This window comes from Marmota flaviventris, chromosome 8 (genome assembly GCF_047511675.1).
Source record: "Marmota flaviventris isolate mMarFla1 chromosome 8, mMarFla1.hap1, whole genome shotgun sequence".
Taxonomy (NCBI): domain Eukaryota; kingdom Metazoa; phylum Chordata; class Mammalia; order Rodentia; family Sciuridae; genus Marmota; species Marmota flaviventris.
The window spans coordinates 109,109,153-109,129,463 of record NC_092505.1 but is presented as its reverse complement, the minus strand read 5'-3'; the positions used below and the strand labels follow the sequence as shown (position 1 = coordinate 109,129,463).

Sequence of the window (20,311 nt, the reverse complement as noted above, 5' to 3'; positions counted from 1 at the left end):
GACAGGTCCTCGGAAGAAGCAGCGGCCTCAGAGGAACTATGGTGGGCAGGGGCCCAGACTCTTCCGAGATGAAGCAGGAAAGGCGTGACCCACTGCATCTACCCTGGCCCAGGAAGCCCGGGTGCTTCCACAGGCACAGGGCAGGACTGAGGCTGGAGTGGGGGACAGGCAGGCAATCATTGATTTTGACTGGGTTAAGAGATACCCTCATTTCTGAATGTTTCTGTGTAGGTGTTTCTAAAGAGATGAGCATTTGACTCAGTAGACTGAGTAAAGAATATTGGCCCCACCAATGAGGGTGGGCATCACCCAACCCACCGAGGGTCCTCATAGGCAGAGCAACATCAAATCCACCCTCTCTGGAGCTGGCATGTCCATCTTCTCCCGCTCTGGGACAGCAGAGCTCCAGGTTCTCAGGCCTGTAGACCCTAGGACTTACACTGGTGTCCTACCCGCTTTGTGGTTCTCAGGCCTCTGACCTTGGACATGGAGTGACACTATTTTCTTCCTTGGCTCTCAGGACTTTCAGACATTCAGACTCAGACTGAATGATTCCACCAGTGTTTAGACAACATACTGTGGGCCTTGGCCTTTGTCATCTCACCAGCTGTATCTCATAATAAACTCACACACACACACACACACACACACACACACACACACACCTTTATTTATTTTTTTAATGTGGTGCTGAGGATTGAACCCAGTGCTTCACACATGCCAGGCAAGTGCTCTGCCACAAAGCTACAACCCCAGCCCCAATCAACTCTTCTTACATGTCTGTGTATATTTTATTGGTTCTATTTCCCTGGAGAACTCTGATGCATACAAGGGGCAAACATAATAACCAGCATGCATCATATGTAAATATACTTAACAGCATAAATGATTCTATAATAAATAAAATATAGTATATTATCCATTTGTTTATCCTGTATCTGTATTTTCCTGATCAAATATAAGTTCCAAGAGGGCAGAACCTGTTTTACTCACTGATGACTCCCAAGTGCCTAAAAGAGTACCAGGCACAAAGCAATCAATCAGTGTTTGGGCAGGGGGTGCCACCAATCAAGGTATATGATCAATATTATTTAAAACTGAGATTTAAAAAAAAGCTTGTTTAGTTTTGGGTCAATGAGGGCATAAGAATATCCCATGGCATTAGAATATTGTCATTTTTATGCTTATGAAGAAAATTTTCTGGACTGAATCAATTTTTGCTTTTCTAGTCAGCACAGGGCAAACAAAATCAATTATCTTAAAGATTCCAGATTAATTCATCAGCATCTCAATCTCACTGTCACTTTTATTTGAGTGGCTGCACTTCCCACATCTCTAGACCTGCTTTTTGGGAACACAGCCCTAGGTAAGAAACCATCAGAGAAAGCCCTGCCAGTAGCTCCACAGGTGATTGCGGCGGGGCGGGGGGGGGGGGAGTCCAGATGGGTCTTGTGCTCCAGGAGCATAGGAAGGGCAGAGGAAGACACCTGAGAGCCATCCTCTGTGTCTGAGGCCGATCACTGTTCTCGTCCTTTCTCAGCTAGTCAGCGAGCATCTTCGGCACAGTTTCAAATTGGGAGAAACTGTGTCCGTTAAGAATCATTGTAGATATAACCTCCTTGAAAGATGTTTCTGGTATGAATTCCCATCCTGAGGGTAGAGAATGTGCATTTTTAATCTGTTTTTGGCTACTATTCTAAATGCTCAGACGTCATGAAAATCATTCTTCTACTTGAATCCTAGTTCTACCTGGTTATTAATATTACAGTGGAGCTAGTTTTACAGTTTGAAAACAAAATTTAAGTTTCAAAAAATTTAAAATACTTGTATGGTAATTGAGCAATCGTCATTTTTATATATTAAGGATGATTATGAACATTTAACATCAAATATTCTAAAGTCTTAAACACTTCCCATAAGATACAAGCTTTTTTCTACTCTTAACGTTTTTCTCCCCTTGGTACTTATTTTCTTAATTATATGTATATCTATATATAGTTTGCTCATTTGTCTTTGGCACTGGGGACTGAACCCAGGGCCTCACGCATGTCAGTCAAAGGCTCTGGCACTGAGCATCCCAGCTCCTTAATTTTATCTTCTTGAGTTAGAATTGATTCAAAAGTAAAACAGGGTAATGCAAAAATCCTACAAAGTTCTTCAGAATTTTCAAGAATGGTAAACTATGCTTCTCTTCTTTGGACAGTAGGAAAAAATCACAAAACTGGAGATTTTGTTTTGCACCTTCATAAATTGAACTGTGAGGCCCTAATATGGTGAAGTGTGCCCAGTGACTTCCACCTCTGGTCCTGAAATCATTTAGACATTAAAGTAACTTGCATATTGCTCTGTCAGCTGCCTCTGGACAATTTATGGAGTCTCCTTAGGAGATAGTTTTAGGTTCTTTAAGGAAAATGCCAACTCAATCCTTGAGGGAATGGAAGTGCTGACTATGGTGGTTCTAAAAATGGACTTGAAATTCTTTGACACTCCTGCCATTGAGAGGTAGAAGACAGTCTGTAAGCTGTGAGGGCTTTACTAGTAAAGTACAGCGTGACACTGTGACAGTTTCTGGCCCCAAGCCTTAAGACTACCTGGGAGTGGCTAGTGGCTCTTGGGATAGCAGCTCATCTCATTCAGCCACCATACTTTGAGGAAGCCAAGGTAGAATGTCATGACATTCCTGGCTGGCTCCACCCAGGGCCAGGGTCAGCACCCATACACGTGGGGAGGTGAGACTCTGGGTGATTTGAACCCTTAGCCTCTGAAATCAACCTTGCACCCACCACTGGAATCATGCAGGAATTTTATGCATGCAGATGCATGAAGTCCTCCAAGGGGCTTTGTTCTGCAAATTCCTGATGGCTGTAGAAATCTGTCTGGCCTCTCTTCCCCTTGTGGATGTTGGGTTTCTCTGGGTGAGAAAAGCTTTGCTCTGTGTCTCTCAGGGAACAGTTGGGAGATGCTAGAAATTTCTTTTTAGATTATCAAAGTTAAGATTTGGTTAATGGAAGTATTTTATGAATTAACGTACTTAAGAGCAAATGGTAGAAAAATAATCTAAAGTGCTTTCTGGAGCATTGAGCAGTCTCAGGGACTCTAAGAGATTTTTTAGGGCCTAAGTTTTCAGCCGTCATGTTACCGTCTTCCTCCTTCTCTGCAGAAAGAAATCTTGAGTCATTCATTAGCGTTCCCCAACAACCCTTGGCCTGTGGTCTACATTATTCTATTAGAGTAACTGCCACTTTTAGGTACCATCCCCAGGCTTTCCCACCCTTCCCACACTGTACTGGTGAAAGCGTGTGTGCTTTGAAGGCACAGGGACTGGCCAGCAAGGCTGGCTGCAGGAGGACTTGCTCCTGGTGGATGCCAAAGCCCACAAGCTGAAACTGTGAATTGGGTAAAGATGACACATTCTCAGGAAGAGTTTGGGTGTTGATACCTAGCTTGTGTCTTAGACACTAGAATATCAATTATTTATTGGGATAAATGACTCACCGGCCAGATATTTCATCACTTCATTTGCTTCCACATTTATTGCACTCTGGAACTTATAGAAACCAAGCAAATCACAACGTCAGTCTAACTAATGGAAGCAGATTAAACCCTCAGGGTTTGCTATTTGTAAAGATTGGTTGCACACAAAATTCTACAAAGTGGAAGGGAACCAGCAAGCATTTCAGTCTTCAACCTTCCAAGTCCCTATTTTATTTGAAATAAATCATTGCATATGTGACACTTTGCTTAAATGTTTTTATTCTTTGCATTCACGTTTTCAGATTTTTGTAGCATTATGTAATTGAAAACCATACTCATTTAAGTTACTTATGTAACTTAAATTTGCTTTCTTTTTAAGAAAAATTATAAAAATCATACTGTAGAAAGCCCAAACAGTAAATAAAAATATGCTTTTAACTACCAACCCTCCACCTATGAAATCTTTTCTAATATGTTGTATTCCTTATTCCTGCTTGCTGCCTGGGTAACCACCTGCCAAATTAGAGCTTCACTGTGGGAAAACTCATAATTTATGAATAATTTTTCATCACCCTTTGACATTTCCAAAAAAAAAAACAAAACAAAACAAAACATGGCATTGAGAGTCAACGTTTATTTTATTTTATAATTGCATGCTTTGTAATGCATGAGATTAATTGTCATATCTGGGACTGGACATTGGTGTTGTGTCCTTCCTAACATCAATGTCAACTAAATGTACTGTTCTGATTTGTTTTATGGTGTGATAGTAAAACATCACATTGTCCCTTTATAGTTGTTATATTAAATTGCTTAAGCAATTTGTTTCAAAGAAATAGCACTGCTGTTTTACATATGATAAATTGGGATCTTAAAACCTTAAGCCAGTCTTCCACATACATACAGCTAACGCACAGATGTCAGGAACCAGAGTGTTCTGCACTGCCAGCCGGCAGCAATTAAGTGGAAGGCACCATTGGAGAACTCAGGTAAATAACGTTGCTCCCATTCTGTCTGTTGTAATTAAATGCTGCTTCTTATTCACAGAGTAAAACCTGGCCCCTATTGAACTATTTTCCCAAAGAGATCAGAGACAAATGAAGAAAAACCTGAACTGTTATTTTGTTGCAGAGAGCTTTTGTAGGAATTTAACCCTTGGGCATATATTTTAGGACTTCCCTTAGTGATGTAAAAGAGAAGACAGCATTACCAGTGTGGCATTTTTATCACCACTGCCTGTGATGTACATAATTGTGATAGCTATCAGGGACCCTGCAGGGGAGCAGCAGCCCTGTTCCTAGTGAAGGGTGTGCCACCTTGCAGGGCCAAAGTGGCTGTGGTGCTTTGTGTGGTTCACTCAGCACAGTTTTATTGAGTACCTATTATGCCAGGCACTGGGGTACAGAAGAGAACAAACTAGACCTCATACCAGTAGTCAGAGAATTATCTTCCAGGGTAGGGAAGGAAAAACAAGAGAATCAAATCAACAAACTGGCTCATATGAACAGTGAGAAATTATGGGTGTAAATATGCAGGTATCTTCAACAAACAGGGTGGAGAAATAGAGCAGGAACTTAGATGGGCATATGCAGGAGGCTCCTGAAGGCAACAGCAGAACAGTGTGCAGAGGAGAGCAGACCCTAGGACCCGGGAAAAGCAGGGAGCACTGCGGGGGAGCAGTACCCTACAGTGGTCATGGTACCTTCCCTGTTTGGACCCACATAAGCTCTCCATAAGCCCTTTTCTTTACCAAGTACTCATTTTCTGTCAGAGATTCTATCACTTACAGTGAGCAGAACAGGGTTGATCAAGGAAATGGTAGCCAGGGAAGTGCCCTCTTGCTGGTTGGCTCATGAGTAAATTTGGTTACTGAGCATCCACTGTCCTTAAGAAAAAAGAAGAAAGGAATCACAGAGGGAATTGATGGCAGGGTGGACCTCTGGTCAGTGTTGGAGAAGGACTTAATCAGGTCGGGGAAATCCAAATCAGCCCCAACTAGGACGTCACAGGAAGATTCTCCAGGTTCTCCACAGAGGGCACTGAAAGGCCTCTAGACCATACTTAGACCACAGTGCAGATCAAACCACCAAGCATTCCACTTCCAGTTATCGTTACAAGCACTTTGGGAAATAAATGTGTTGAATTAATATACAAACAAAACCGTGTGCCGAAAGCCTGTGTAGAGTGTACCCTCGCTGTGGATTTAGTTTTGCACCCTGGCTCTTTGGGGACCTTCTCTTTCGTTCTCTCTCCTATGGTTGGAAAACATCCTGCTCTTTCAAGAAGACCCACTGGCCAGCAGCTGGGCCAAGTACCCCACATTCAGGCTCTCACAGCTCTCTGTAGAAGCCTTTCTCTCATCAACAGATCAGTCCGATCAGGCTGCGGCACTGTGAAGCCAGGCCAGGGCCTCATCCTTCGCCCTGGGCCCACGTTCCTGTCACCTGACAGGTGCTCATGGTGTGCTGAATTAGAGTCAGCTATTGTCACTCAACTGCTTGCCATTTCTGGGCACCAAGCCTAACTTAACGTTCATTGAAGCTTCCAGAGGAACTTGAGAGGATCCATTTTAAACCATGGAGCCTGTTTAATTGTAGCTTAAAATCCAGAAATTACAAAAATAATTTTTTGATGAGTTTGACAACATATGCATGCCCCCCAACTAACTTTTACATCGTAATAAAGCATCATATGCTTTATTATCATAGGCAAGATACACACTAGAACCCTGGGGAAATTATTTATATCCCATACTTCAGACAGAAAGACTAATTTCCTTAGTTTATGAGGCAAAGACAGTGAGAAGAAAAGGACCAATACATACAATAGAAAATAGGGGACCTGGACAGAGAGTTCACAAAACACAACATCCAAACAACACTTAATCTTACATGAGAAGATGTTCAAAAAAGAGCACTCACTTGTTAAGAAAGCAATATAAAATCCACACTGGAATCTCATTTTTGCACATCAGATTGTCAAAAATCCAAATGTTTGAGGGCACCCTGTCTCATTGGTTGTGGGCAAAGGTTTATTCATATATCACTGGGAGACTTTCGAAATGGTGCTGCCTCTGTGGAAGAATGATTGACAGTGTCTATTGGATTTGCAGTTGTACCTACACTGGCCTTTGGCCTACTTATCATCTTGCCAACAGATGTTGCAACATGTGTAAGAAATTATGTAGGTGATTTAGGTCACTTATTGTGGTGCTATTTTTACTACTAAAAGATAACCAAAATGTTAAAATAAAAATAATAAAACCTAATTTTTTTTAAAGAGAGAGAGAGAATTTTAATATTCATTATTTTTTAGTTTTCGGCAGATACAACATCTTTGTTTGTATGTGGTGCTGAGGATCGAACCCGGGCCACACACATGCCAGGCAAGCGCGCTACCGCTCGAGCCACATCCCCAGCCCCTAATTGTTTTTGAATAGGACATTAGTCAAGTAAATCACTGTCCAACCACATGATGGAATTTTGTGCAACTGTGCAAGAGAAGAGGGGACTGACCCAGGACCTCCAGGACAGCCTGCAAACCATGAAAGGAGCTGAGTGCATCTTGGCCCACAGAGTGTAAGAGAGGCAAGGACCACATATTTGCCTTTGCTTGAGTTGAAGAATCATGGAAGCACAAAATGCAAACTAATAAATGCACCTGGAACAGGCAGAGGAAAGAGTATGGAGAAAGGGAAGTAGGGAGGTGGGATTCTTCTGTGTGACTTTATTGTTCTAGTTGTGAATCAGTAAATGTAACTACTAAAATTATGTGTTAAAGAAAGTTCCACCTTCCCCAAGAAGAGCTGTACTGTGGATATCAGCTATATCTACCTCCCTTATTTATATGTATTTTCATGCAGGTGAGGGAAAAGTTATAGATGCAGGAATTAATGTCACAATATCTGAGTGTGCAAAGAGGAAGGCTTGAAAAAGTGGAAAGAGCATAATTTTTGAAGCAGAGAGATCTGTTTAGTTCCCCCAGGTCATTAGGGCTTTGACCTTGGTTTCTTTCCTTGTTTGCTTCCCTCAACTACAAAATGAGGCTAACAACATCCGCCCTCGAAGGTCATGATAAGAGTCAAAGAAAAGAAGGTATTAATTTAGTTCACCCGATGCAGCCTCTGGAGCTTGAGCCAGCCTGCCTGCCCTCTGCAACTCTCCTCTTGCCCACACACTTAGTGGGTGACAATGCTGACACCAGGAATAGTCATTGTCTCTTCTGGTCAATGTCTTACTTCCTCTCTGAGGACCTCTTTCCTAGGGATTCAATTTCAGTTTATGGTTAGTATTGAAACTTAATCAGTTTTATACTTTTATATAGTGATTTAAAACCACAAGATTCCTTTTATTCCTTTCTGTATTCTAAAGTAATAACCAATGCTCTGTATACTTTGGTTTTTCTATATGTCAGAAAGCTTCCATATTAAGAAGTTAGCATAAGTCTAGAATACCAATGATTATATTTTCTTATCTGTGTGCCCTTTAATTCAGACCTTCTTACAGTCTGCTAAATGTAATTAGATTTCTCAGTATATCTAATTCTTGCAATTATTAGATCATTTTAAATGAAAAATAGTATTCCAGGCACCATATCATTTAGACATTTTCCAATCTGGTTTTCCCTACTATCATAAGTCAGGTAACATCACCAGCAAAACTGACATTTAATTATAAAAATGGCAATTGTTCACAATTTTTATATGGTTACTCTTTAACATATATTTGTTATATCTTAACATTTGCCATTCTAATTTTCCTAGGGTAATACTTAGTCTTTCTGCTGAAAAATAGTATTAAAACTAAGTCAAGGGCAGGTGGATCCCTTGCTGCCTAAGACCTTCTGTCCTGTGACCAGTTCCCAGCTTTGCTATTCTTTCTTATTTGGAATTTAATACTATCATGACTTCTTCTTTGGAAAAGTTGTGGTTTTGTTAGTTTATTTCCACTAGCATAAAACCATAGTACAATTGAGAAAACAGCTGAGAAACAATTTAAAATACCAGATCAATATTCGTTTTGTGTAGTTAATTTTGCTTGACATACCCAATATCAGGATGCAAACTGGCAAATGACAGAGGGGCCCAGACTTCAAACTGCATCCCACGATGCCTATGTTTTAATCATGCATTCACATGCCACAAATATATAAATGTTTTACATGTTTATACATAAAGCTGAATATACCTCATTTGTCTCTTAAACTAGCAGCTATCTTATTTAATATAATAAAACTTTTAGCTATTTTAGATTATTAATAGAGATACAGTTGCATGTATCAATCACCGTATGAAAGATTCTGTGCTCCAACGGGTCCCACAAGATCTCAACTAAATTTCATATCAACCTAGTACCCCATAAAATAAGTGCTATTATTATTTTCATCTTTTAGAGATGATAAAATTAAAATGTAGACAGATGAGAAAACTAGGCCGAGGTCTCCCACTTTTAACAAGCGATGGAGATAGAGGTCATCTGGCTCCAAGGCCTGGGATCCAGCCAATCAGCTACACCGTCATGTTGAGGTTAAAAATATCAAACTCCTAACACTGGCTGCTGAGCAGAGGGTGCATTCAAGGGACCAGGCAGAAGGCAAAGAGGCCAGTTAGGAGCTCACACAATGATCTAGGCCAGAGCTGTGTGGCTTGAGCTGAGAAAGTGGAGGCACGGAAGGTCTGGCTGGATCTGCTGTGTTTCCCTGGCGGAGACCACAATTCTCACTGCCAGGTAGTCACTGTGCTGAAGAAGAGGAAGGGATCAATGGAGTTTGGGCTAAGTAGCTAGGGGAAGGCTCCAGAAGGAGAGGTTTGGAGGAAAGCAAGAGCTCTGCGTTGGCTGTGCGGTTAGGCAGCTGGAAGTCTGAGCCTGGATTTCTGGAATGCATCAGGGCTGGTGATAGGGAGGTGGAAGTCACTGGTAGAGAAACAGTGTTTATAACCTGGGGACTGGATGAACTCACCCAAAGAGAGGGGTAGTAGAGAAGATGGCTTGTCCCACCAAGCGCGGACATCTGGAATAGTCACTGTGGACAGAACTCGGCTTAGACCTGAACGTAGTTTTCAAAATAAATGGTGCTTTGGGGCTGGGGGTATAGTGAGAGCACTTGTCCAGCACGTGAAAGGTCTTGGGCTCGATAATGATATTAATAATAAATAAGTAGAAAAATAATAATAATAAATAAACATAAATGGTGTTTTTTTTAAGGCTTGTGTGGCATTCAGTGTGAATTATGGGGAAGGAGATGGCCTTGTTTGGTGCTGGGGTATCCCACACCCCTCAGTGAGATGTGGCAAGACTAGCTTTAAAAAGTCAAGCACTTTAGGGAGGCGGGGGTAAAGGCTGGTGGTAGAATGCTTCCTAGCCTACACAGGCCTGGGGCTCGTCCCCCACACTAGGAGAAAAATAAATACATAAAAATAAAAGAAAAATAAAAGATAAAACAACCTTGACTAGCTCTCTTTTCCTTCTCATGTTCTAAACCCTCTTTGTGCACTCAGCTTTCTTCTTAATGCTCTCTGCTGCTCTTTGTGCCCACCACTCCTAAAAAAAATTCATGAAAACATTGAAAAAAATGGTAGTCATACCTGGTAAGTTAACAAATTAAAATTACAACTATGTCCTCTTAGTATCATCCAGCTCCCCTTCTGGGGGGGAAGATGTTAGAGTCTGTAAACAAGTCAAGATGGCGCCTGGCATTTTGCCAGAGGGAGTGGTTTGTGAGGTGGAGCCAGCAAGCCATTAAGTGTGGAGATTCCTTATTGGTTGACTGCTGTATCTAGTTTATGTTAATTAGATAAGCTGTGTGGAATGTATAAATACATCTGTTGTCCTACAATAAATGGCTCCCACTCCTGCTGTATCAATGTACACAAGTTGCTCGTCACACCCCCCCCCCCCCCCCAGGTTATTTTGCTGCAGCTGGACTGCGGCAGGGAGATAGAATGGAGTTAGTTATAATCAGCAGTTCAGTTGAGAACAGAAACAATGATCTACGACTCACATGAGTTCCATGAAGATGCCATAAAATCAGAGGATATTCAGGATTTGGTTGTCATATTTCTAAGTGGCTCAAGCAAAGGATGCTTTCATGACTACAAGCATGGTCACTTCATCCACAATCCACTAATTCAACATTGACGGAGAAGCAGCTATGGCTTGAGTACTCCCTGGTAGCCAGCGTGATTTGGGGACATGACAAAGCCTCCATCTAAGAGGTGCTTCTACCTGGGAAGTTGAATCCGGAGCAAGGCAGGCCCAGGGCTTCCTGTTCCCGTCATTCCTGGAGACTTGTTCTTCTTTTTTGGTGTCCTTCCATGTCCTGATCTCCAGGACAGTGGAAACCAAAAGCACAAGCCCCATCACTACCCACAGTGACCCACAGAACCCAGGAAAGTTCTCCTCCACGTCCTATACCTCCAGGAACATGGAGACCATTATCTGCCCTTGCCCAGGGGACCTAAGGAGAGCCAGCCACGGACGTGGGACCACAGCTGCTGGTGTCACCTGTGCTTGTGCCATGGGAGCTGGAGGAGGTAGTTCCAAGAGGGTGACTACCAGCCCCACAAACCCCAGTGCCACCCTGAGTTGCCTCATGGGACCCACAACCTCTAGTTTGTTACCGGTGACATAAATGCCCTATGACCTCTGCTCACGCATGTCAGCTGGGAGGTCCATCTCATCCTGTAGCTCCAGGCTCCACTGCCCAAGGCTCAGGAACCTCATGTACTCATTTTGAGAGTCCTTGGAAGGGCCTCACATCCTGCGACTCGGGGACCATGGCTGCTGGTGCTATTGCACTCCTGTCATCCATGCTTTCCCTGAGGGACTTGGGGACAGTCCTCTCCACATCTTGTACCCCAAGACTATGCAGCTGTGGCCACAAGCCCTGTGTCATCAGTGCTTGATCCTGGAGCCCAAAGATAGGCACTTCAGAAAGCTGACATCTAAGTGCAATCAAAAAACTACCCCATACATGTACCTAGCATACGTACCTAATTAGAATAAAGGAATTAAAAAGAAACTAACTACCTCATGACTTGCCTCAGTGTAGACGACTGGGACACTCGGATACTGCTGATATTGATCAAAGCTGAAGAGATCACACAGACTACACTGTGGAGCCCTTATAACACCAAAGCCAAAGCACCTGCCCCCCAGACACCCTGCATCCCACCTAAACAAAACCCTCCTTTGCTACTAAAGCTGCTCTGTGAAACTGGAAGAGGTTTGGTGCTGGGGCATTCCAGACCCCTCAGTGAGATGCGGCAAAATTAGCTTTAAAAAATCAAGCATTTTAGGGAGGTGGGGGTAAAGGTCAGTGGTAGAGTCCTTCTAGCATATAATAATAGACAGTGGTCCTTCCAATGGTAACCTGGAAGAGGTGACCATTCCACCAGATGCCACACAGGGACCCAGGAAACATGAAAGGAAACTGACCCCTCAGGTCCCAAATTTTGCTCTCAGGCCTGCCATTGACTCTGGGAGCTTCACTATGCTTCTGGTGAAGCCCTTGTCTGCTCCAGAGAGCCAGGGTTAATACCTGTCATTTGCAAATAAGGGTTCAGGTTGTTACACGTTATAATTGGAGAACTACAAGACGTAAATCAGACTTATAAAGACTAACTGTATATACATCTCAAAGGGCTATATATCCAAAATTTCTATCCAAGCTCATGAAGGCAAATTTCCCTCATTAAATCCTGTACTGATTCAAGACTAGGAGGGAGAAAAGCTCTGCTTAGGATCCAATTATTTCTTAGGTTATTTCTATTTTACTGAATTCTAAAATAGCCAGTTCTTTCTTACTGTCCATCTTCCCAAGAATGGCAAGCTGGCCTCAAAGATGGGGACACGTGGAACTAATTGGTAAGTCAAGCAAAGTAAATTAGATGCAATGTCTATGCGCTATTAATAGAAACTCTCCCCAGAACCTTGAGGTTATAGAGCTAAGTGCCAAAGAGAATAAAATGTCGAATTGGTCCAATCGTTTCCAATTTGATGACCAAGAAATGAGAACACTTGGGGGAGTCTGCTCACAAACTCAGACTATTTCTAGTTCTCTGTCTCTGTCAGATCTTCAGGGTAGACTCTGGGCTTTCAAAGCCAGAAGTGATAGCAAGTCATTCCAAAATGTGCAGAAATGGAAGCAGGAGGAAGCACAGGCGCCCAGTTTTCTTGTTAGCCTTCTGGGTGGAAAAGATAAAGAAAACAGTTAAAAAAAAAAAAAGGCAGTATCTTTTTTCCTGCAGCCATAGGCACCTTAGCCTTGTTTTTTTTTTTTTTTTTTTTTTTCCTTAAAAGAAAAGAAATGTCACTAGAAGGCATTTGTTCAAGGAGGGGAAAGAAGCATGTTTGTGACTTTTACTGTTAAGTTAGAAATAAGAGAAAAAGAGTTCTGTTTTGCAACTTATCCTGCATGTCAGAAATAACCCTGACTAGGACACATGTTCAGACCCATGGAAGTCACATATTTATGCATCAATTTACAGCTTTTGACATTCTTCCTCAGCCACCATCTTATCTGAAATATTAGTTAACTCTCAAGGGATTCCGTAAAGTTAATGTTCTCTCTATTTTGCAGATGAAGATGCTCAAATCAGAAAAAATCAACTTGGCCTTGAGAAATCCTTCTAAAGAATTCTGGAACCCAGATCAGAAGGAGAATCTTCAAGATTGTGAGGATTTCATAAATTAATGGTAGTTTGCACTATCAAATACAAAGCATTTGATTAAATTTAGAAATAGAAGAATAACTTTGAAAGAGAACAAGTATAATACTGTCAGCCTTGACTCCCTACTTCTGGCTTTGAAGGCCATGTGGCTGATAACCGTGCATGACACAGTTGTGATAAAATGTGGTGCCACCGTCCAAAGAGTTCTGATGAGCACCAGAACAACTCCTCAAAGACCTGTTCTTTGGAGATAACAAGTGAGTTTTAAGTTCACAGGAAGAGAGATTTGAGAAAATTAGGTGGTTATCTATGAGGCTGCTTCTATTCATTTGTTTCCCCAAATATCAAATTGTCAGAAATTATTTCTTTCTTAAAGGAGAAGTGATTTTTAAAAAAATCATTAAATGGAATTTGGAACTGAAATTGTATATCATTGTATTGAATTATGGATCAATCATATATATATATATATATATATATATATATATATATATATATATATTTTTTTTTTTTTTTTTTTGACTAAAATAGCAATAAAACTTCAAAATGCTTCACTGTGTGATGGGTCAGGCTTTACCAAGAGAAGCATACATGGATGCTAAGTCCCAAGGACAGCACATAGCCAGGCTGTTCCCAGCTGTCGTGACAATAATAGGCAACAGTAGCAGCCAGTGTTCGGGGGAGTTTAACACCAACAACTCTGTGCAGTCCCTAGAGCACCCTATTACACTCATGCTGTTGAGAGTCCCATTTTGGAGTCCAAAGAATTGAGGCCCAGAAAAGTCAAGTCAGTCGTCTGAGGTTAAGCAGGCCATATGCTCAGGTCCTGAGCCGCTACTGGCGAGTCCTTGCCCCAGCCTCCAGCTCCCCGTGGACTTCACTGGTGGATTGTGTCAGTGAGGGCACATTCAGCTTTCCTAGGGAGAGGGACTGACAGATGGATGAGCTGTTTGGTATGTGAGATGATTAAACCAAAAGGTTCCTAAGGACTGTGTGCACGACCAGGGCCCTTAGGGGAGACAGCCTGGCCCTCTCTTCCCGGAAGGCCTGGATTTCATTTCTCAGCCCTTAGGGGCATAGGCACAAGGTACGGGCACAGGACCCCACACTGGCTGGAGGTCTGAAGTCTCAGGAAGCCCCTTGGTAGCATCTCCATCAAGGACTCCGCCATCACACAAAGGCAGGGCATCCAGGCTGCTGTGGTGAACAGAAGCAGAGGTTCAAAATCACCTTCACAACCCCTCTTTCTGATGAGAAATGCAAGAGAAAACATGACAAAGACTAGAAAGTATCGTGGTTTTTAAAATTAAGTTTTAATTATCATTGTTAAGAAAAACAGAGCCTGAGGAAGATCATGCAAAAGCAAGACAGCTGAACAAGAGCAGACTGAAGAGCACTGGTGTTCACAGAGTCCCCCTTCCTCTTCACAGGGGATCTCTTCATGTCAGTAAGATTCACAAGGTATCCACAGTGGAAATGGCATTCGTTGAACCATTTGCTATCTGTGCCCTGGAGCCAGCCAGGAAAGACAGTAGGGAGTGACACTGCAGCTCAGGGCTGGGTCAGTGCTCTGTCGGGAATGCTTGTGCAGGACAAACATCAGGGGACCTCTGTCTCCAAGGGAACGGGCCACCTTTTCTTATTTCATATTTATGTATTTGGTGAAGGGATGGGGCCTGGAGGTAAGGGCAGAAGAGGTGAGGATGGGGAGCGGCTTTCCAGGAATTGGGGCTGGGGGCATGGACAACAGGTGATGAGCTAGAGGGAAAAGCGGCTCCATGATCCACTGAATGTGCTCCACTGTCATCCATGGTGCCACCATTGGGGCTCGGTTGTGTGTATGCAACATGTTTTCTTTAACAGTCCATCAGTTGCTGAGAAACAGAAGGGGAAGATGAGTCGGCAGGTAGACAAAAGCAGGAACGCCAGTTGACACGTCCACTTGGAAACGTCAATGCCAACTACGCAGCTGGTGAGGAGCCCAGGTCGGTGTGGAGAGTGCTGCAGAATGAAGTGGTTCCTGTGTTGAAGTAAATGACAACGTCAAGTCTCGAGAGATTTGGGGCAGCAATGGAGTATTGAGAGGAGGAAATGAAGCCCCAACGCATTTTTCATGAGCATCATGGATCCTTAGGAGAATGTTTACTGCATTTGAGAAAATTACAGGACCCCCCCCCCCGCCACTTTACATAAAACATCTTTTATTTTAACTTCAAAAAAATATGTGACACGTGTCCACATATGCACCTGCAGGTGTGTCTATACATGCACAGGTACAGGCACAGGACCCCACACTGGCCTGGGGTCTGAAGTCTCAGGAAGCCCTTTGGGAGTATCTCCATCAAGGACTCCGCCCATCACACAGGGGCAAGGAAACATCCTGCAGACCCCAGATGCTCTGTAAGAGGGGGCAATTTTTTCTTCTTGCTTTCAAAACAAACTCTCTGATTTTCTTTTTTCTTTTGTCTTTCCCGTGTGTGTGTGTGTGTGTGTGTGTGTGTGCATACACTGCTAGGGATCTGGCCCAGGACCTTGTGCAGGCTAGACAAGCCTCTCTACCACTGAGTTATATTCCCAGTTCAAATGCTGTAATTTTCTGAGGTAGACATCAGAATTCTAGTTTCAGCATGCAAGGGGTAAATTTAATTTTGAACTGTAACCTTCCTTGGGAATAGTGGAAAAATAAATGCACATTTTGATTTATGAAGAGATAAATCTCAGTACTGGGTAATTCTCTTTCCTGTATACGTAAGTCGTGGTGTTATTATGATCTGTATTAAAATATGGCTGAGCATTCAGCTCCTGGGAAAACATTTACATCTGTTCAGAGTATATAGAGTTGATTATAAACTTTTAAACAAAATTCTTTGTAAACCGAAACTTTATGAAAGCCACTTTTATAAATTCAAAGATTTAAAGTTCAGTTAAATAAGGACACAAATGAAAACCAACTTTTAGAAATTAATATTGAAATGTCACTAATGTCAGTTTAGCACTGGTAGAAGATATTAAAAGCTTCTCAAAACTGACATTTTTAATCAAAGTTAATATTTTTAATAATAGTTTCTCTGTGATTGTGGCAGTCACTCCTGTTATTTCAAATCTATTTCTGATACACGTACATAGCTACGGCTCTAGCTGTGGGCGGCGTAGGCAGCACAGAGACAGTCACATAGACAGTGCGATTTGAAGGTTACCCAAAGGACCGTGTTCCCCACGTCCATCCAGACAGTCAACAGTGTACGAGGCTAGTCCATGGGGGACTCTATCATTTGAGTACACTGTTCTGTTAGTCTGTCTGCACCACACCAAGCAGGGTGTGGCCCAGATACCTGAAGACTTTAAGTGACTTTCTCATAAGCATGTAGCTCAGGAGTAACAGCTGGGACTCAGGCCTCTGTTGTCTTCTCATGATCCAGTGTCCCTTTCCACTGTAGCAAAGTCCTTTCGGGTGTCTAAATCCCTCCCACGGAGACCTTCTTTTTGGTGAGTACTGTGGTCCTATAGTATATCCTTGTGGGTGTTCATTTGACTTTGGCCTAATGGATTAAGCCAAAAGGAAGCATTAACTCTTGGAAAGAAAAATCAAGAGTCGAGTGTCACGAGGCAGGATGAAAAATTGGTACTTTTTGATGGTCCCTGGACAGAGCACTGAAGCCCTTGGAGATGTCTGGAGTAGCCAGGCCCCACCACAGGGTGCCCCTGACAGCTGCCACCCACACAGGCTGGAAGCAGAGGGGACTTGGAAGTCATTGCTGGGATCTGAAGGGTAGAGCTGGGGCCTAGAAAGGGCTGAGGCCGTAGGGCCGCATTTCTTGATTAGAAATGACTCATGACTGCTTGTAAGTTACATGGACTGTACCAGTGTATGGGGTGTAAACACATGCAAGGGTCAAATACAGGTAGTCACCACTCCTGTCTTAAACATTGTTTATAAATTTTTAAATAATGTGTAATAATATTTGTACATATTTATTAGGTTCAGTGTGATATTTCTATCTTTTTCTTTTTTTATTTTTGTGGTACTGGGATTGAGCCCAGGGTCACTCCACCACTGAGCCACATTCTTAAATGTTTTTATTTTTTATTTTGAGATGGTCTTTCTAAGTTCCCCAGGCTGGCCTCAAACTCAAAATCCTCCTGCCTCAGCCTCCCGAGTAGCTGAGACTACAGGCATGTGTCACTGTGCTTGATATCTCATTTTATGTATAAAATATATACTGATAAAATCACAGTAATTAAGGCTTCCATCTGCTTATCATTACTTAATGTTTGGAGGCTTCAAGTTCTTCTTCTTTTGTTATTTACAAAATATAGGACAGGCTATTATTAATTATCAGCGTGCTACTCTTCTATAGGAAGCTAGAATTTATTCCTGCTACCTTATTGTGTTTGGGGCTGGCTGGGGTACTATTATCTAGCCTCCAGATAACTCCTTCCCTCCTAACCTCTAGTAATCATTATTGCACATTCTGATGGACTTTAAAAAAGAAAACATCCACATGCAAGAGAGACTATGCAGAATTTTTTCTGGGTTTGACATATTTTACTTAACATATTGCCCTTGTGTCCTTCCATCTTACTAGAGATGATAGGAGATTACTCTTTTCATGGCTAAATAATATTTCACCAAAACAAGTGATTTCTCTGCAAAGTGACACTCTCTCCTTGGGCAATGAAAAATTTTTTCAAAAAGTTCTAATTTTCTGGTGTTAGATTTTTAACTTCTATGATGATGATGATCTGGACACTTCCACCCAAGTCACGCAATAGGGAATGGAAAGGAAAGATCACTTTAAACACGCATCCCTCCCTGCACCGGCACTCGATCCTCTAGACACATCCAGGTCTGGAGGTAGATGTGAGTGTGTTCCTGGGTGGAGGACAGCAGGCGGGAAACACTCAGACCTGACCCCTGTCCCTCCCTGAGGATTTCAATACCTACCAAATCTGCAGCATAGAGGGCTGTGCTTGTGCACCTGGAGGTCAGTGGAACTTTCTATAGACCACCCCTGGAGGACACATGGAGGCTGCAGACCTGGTCACCTTCAGCGATCCAGAGCTTGTAGGGAGGCAAAAGAAGAGCTTGGATTTAGTGCCTTGTAACTGCATGGCCAATTAATCCTCATCGTGTGCTTGATACTGGAACCTGTTCCCAGCAAGGTGCCAGCAGCCAGCCCGCAGTCCAGACTAGGTGATGGCTCTTGATTCTTTGTGTCATTGTTTGTAGGAAGCTCTCCTGAGATAAAGTGTAGGTGCAGGAATAAACTATTTTCAGCTTTTGTGCATGTAAAGTATTTTAAAGACTGGTTGACAAAAAAAAAAAAAAAAAAACAGGGTTAATGTCTTAATTCCAGTTATTAAGTTTTTATTCTTATTTCTTTTTAAAACAATTTACAACTCATCTAATTTCCAGTAAGAAATTTGATATTTTATATGATACTAAGACCAATATGAAAATGGAGACTTTTAATTTCTATGAATTTGTACCTACTTTTTTTCTGATTCATGGATTCAGCCTTTATTTGGTAATTATATATTGATCATCGTAAAACATGAAGCATTGTCCTGAGATGTAGGGATGAGTTAGTGGCAGAAAGCAACGAAGCAGATCTCCACTCTTGTGAGTCTCATTTTCTCTCTGTAGGCGATGGAGAGATATGAAAAAAAACAGGGACATTGTACAGAATGCTATAAAGTGTCAAATGCCTCAGAGAAAAGTGAATCATGACCAGGACAATGAGTGTCAGGAGTAGTGCAGGGTGAGCTGCGGTAAGGAGCAGGAGCATCAGGAAGCCACAGGGAGAGCTGGATGTTTGAGCAAAGATTTAAAAGGAGCAAGAGGACAGTTTACATGGGATGTGGGGTGGAGTGGGGTGGGATGAGGGTTCCAAAGTCAGAAAGCGGCAAGTACCTGGAAAAGAGGCCAGGGATTGCCCGGAAGTTCCGGGGCAAGGCAAGCAGGGCCACTGAGGTGCATGACCCAGGGACAGAGGGTGGGCATAGGCAAAGAGGTGAAAGGTGCCCAAGAGCACCAGGGACTGTGAAGGCCATTGCCAAGGTTTCCATGCTGCATGAAGTGCAGAGTCCTTACAGGTTTTGGAAGGGGACTGACATGCACTGGCTAATGGTCCAGCCACCCCACCCTGGCTGCTGTGCTGAGAATAGACAGCATGGCCACAAGCCAGTGGCCCATTTGGAAAGTCATCGCAATCCTATGGCACAGCCAAGCTGCTGGTCGGCAAGCAGTGGGGAGGCGTCAGATCCGATGCGTTCTGAGCTGACAGGCAATGGAATCTGCTCCAGAATTAAATGTGACCTCCGAGGCAATCCTGGTGACTCCAGGGGCTTTGAGCTGAGCGAGGCAAGGGTAGGAATGTCATTTACAGATGTGGGAAGGACAGTGTGAAAGAAGGGGAGGAGCCCGGCTTGGTGATGTTGATCCTGTAGGGCGTGGTGGAGTCAAGCAGTGGGGGACCATGGGAGTCCAGTGCTGGGCAGAGTCCATGCTGGGGACTGGCATTACATTTGGGGACTGTTGGCCTCTCCGTGTTTGAAGCAACAGGACTGGATGAGATCACAGAAAATCAGAGGTGGAGAGACCAAGTTTGAGTCCTAAATCACTGTGACATTAAGATATTGGGCAAGCACAGAAGCCAGGTCGTGAGCCTGAGATAGACAACCCAGGACCAGGGAGGGAGGACAGAAGGAGAGAGCATAGCCTCCCGGGAGCTGAGGAGAAGCCTCCAGAGGAGGGAGGGGCTGCTGGGTGCAGCAAGATGGCAGCTGGCCCCTGATTCAGTGCTGTGGATTCACGTTCTGGGCCAGAGTCAGGCTTTCTTTCTCTTTGGCTGTTAACCCTTTGGGAGGCAGTCCTGCTTCCTGCTTCTGAAGCCAGGGCCGAGTCACCTTGGAAACAGATGCTGGCAAATTCCTGGCCTGGGCCCAGGTCCACTGGCTATTTTTCTGGCCTCTTGGAATTCTAAAGCAGCCAGTCTCTCCATAGGGTTTGACCCAAGCCTCCCATGTCCTCTGGGCGTTAGAGAAAGGGGCCAGAGAGTCACCTGTCTTCCCAGAGCGTCCACTGTGGCTTACCTAGAGGGCAGGCTGTCAAAGAATGTCAAGGAAGGTCAGGGTCATTCTGCCTCAGCGGGGGTGGAGCAGGGC

General features: G+C 43.2%; 1 long non-coding RNA gene across 2 annotated transcripts; it reads right to left on the bottom strand.

Moving 5' to 3' along the window:
* Positions 1 to 1,431: 1,431 nt before the first annotated feature.
* On the bottom strand, positions 1,432 to 11,284 carry LOC114091512 (uncharacterized). Of its 2 annotated transcripts, none has more exons than XR_003582508.2 (4): positions 11,126 to 11,284; positions 7,619 to 7,733; positions 5,262 to 5,359; positions 1,432 to 1,650 (listed from the first exon to the last, which is right to left on the bottom strand). It is a non-coding gene; the product is annotated as an uncharacterized lncRNA (long non-coding RNA). The 2 variants fall into 2 exon arrangements; XR_003582509.2 differs by lacking the exon at positions 11,126 to 11,284 and adding an exon at positions 10,058 to 10,135.
* Between the last annotated feature and the right edge of the window lie 9,027 nt (positions 11,285 to 20,311).